Here is a 1,936-nt window from a genome sequence, read left to right as displayed (position 1 = left end):
TGAGGGAGTCATTTACACTTATGAACCAAACGCCTTGCAATATCAATTTCTATCTTTGCTTTGTACACTTTGGGTAAAGTCTTCAAGTAACAACCTGTTCCTCCACTGAATGATATTCTTCCTCATTCATTCATTCAGCAGTATTTAATGAGCTCTTACTATGTGCAGAGCACTGTGCAAAATGCCTGGAATGTACAATTTGGCATCCGAAGTCTGGGCCATTATGTTCATCTCCAACAGGAATGAAGATGAACTTTTGATATCTGCCTTTCACCAGGCAGGAGCCAGTAGTTAAATCTATCAGGTTTCTGAGCTGGCCATTAGAGGAAATTAAATTTCCCAACTCCTTGAGGGCAGGGATCAGGCCTGCTATTCTATAGTCCCCAGAGCCTGAGCGCAGTGCTTTACACACAGCAGGATTTCAATAACTACTTAGGGACTGATTGACTGGTTGGTAGACCATGATCTGGGAGGAAATTGTGATAATCAAGTGCTGTTCTTCAGTGGAAAGCAGCTACAACTGAACTCCTCATCTTCTCTCCCAAGCCTCCTTCTTCCTCTGGCTTTTCTATTGCTGTGAATAACATCACCATTCTCCTTTGTCACAAAAGTCCCTAACTTTAGCCGAATCCTCAGCTTTCTCTCCTTCATCCAGCATATTCAGTCAGTCGCCAGACCTTGTGGTTCTACTTTCACGATTTCTTCAAAATCTGCACCATCTTCTTTATCCTTCTTTGTACACGGCTAGGTGCTTGGTGCAGTGCTCTGCACATAGTGAGTGCTCAACAAGTGCTATTGATGGATATAGCCAAATTGTCACCTTACCGGTCCAATCACTGGTTATTTCCCACCTTGGGTACTGCATCACCCTCCTCTCTGCAGTTCAAATCTCCCTCAGCTGCCTGCTTCATTTTTCTAAAACTATGTTCTCTGCATGTATCCTAAAAAACCTCCCGTGGTTGTCCATCCCTCTCCTCATCCGGCAGAAATTCCTGACTGCGGACTTTAAAGCACTCCATCAGCTTTCTCCCCCCTACTCATTCTTGCTCCTCTCCCATTGCAATCCAATGAATATATACTATGTACTGAGTGCTTACCCTGTTCAGAGCACTGACCTAAGGGATTGGGAGAGTCCAGTAGACTTACTGATCTCGGACCCTGCCTTCAAGGACCTTACAATCTAGCTGGGGAGACACATACTAAAATGACTTAAAAGTAGGGGGAACCATTAAGTGTTGTGCAGGGAAGAAACTAATGAGCAAGTTGGCATTAGAGGAACAAAATATGCAGGCTGGACTATTGTGGGAGAGAAGCAAAGATAAGAAATAATAATTGTATTTGTTCCTTCATTCAGTCAATAGTATTTACTGAGCGCTTACTATGTGCAGAGCACTGTACTAAGCGCTTGAAATGTACAAGTCAGCAACAGATAGAGACAGTCCCTGCCCTTTGACGGGCTTACGGTCTAATCGGGGGAGACAGTCTAATCGGGGGAGAAAGAGAAAGACGAAGTCGGCAGAATTCGAACCTGCATGGGGAAACCCCAATGGATTTCTAGTCCATCGCCTTAACCACTCGGCCATGACTATTAGTTAAGCACTTACTATGTGCCAAGCACTGTTCGAAGCATTGGGGTAGTTACAGGGTAATCAACTTGTCCCACACGGGGCTCACACTTTTAATCCCCATTTCACAGATGAAATAACTCAGGCACAGAGAAGTGACTTGCCCAAGATCACACGCAGTAGACAGGTGGCGGAGCCAGGATTAGAACCCCAGTCTTTCTGACTCCCAGGCCCTCGTTCCATCAACTAGGACACACTGCTTCTCATTATAATAATAATAAATAATAATAATGATAAAATTATCATAATGCAGCCTCTCTTTCTTCAAAGTCACACATAACCACTCTTTGTACTAACCACTGTCTCTCACT

The 1,936-nt window shown here is 44.1% G+C and overlaps 1 non-coding gene across 1 annotated transcript; it reads right to left on the bottom strand.

The window, feature by feature from the left end:
• Positions 1-1,507: 1,507 nt before the first annotated feature.
• Positions 1,508-1,589, bottom strand: TRNAS-AGA. The gene has a single exon. It is a non-coding gene; the product is annotated as a tRNA-Ser (tRNA).
• Positions 1,590-1,936: the final 347 nt, after the last annotated feature.

This window comes from Ornithorhynchus anatinus, chromosome 12 (genome assembly GCF_004115215.2).
Source record: "Ornithorhynchus anatinus isolate Pmale09 chromosome 12, mOrnAna1.pri.v4, whole genome shotgun sequence".
NCBI classification, from domain to species: Eukaryota; Metazoa; Chordata; class Mammalia; order Monotremata; family Ornithorhynchidae; genus Ornithorhynchus; species Ornithorhynchus anatinus.
This window is presented reverse-complemented; position numbering and strand designations above follow the sequence as displayed.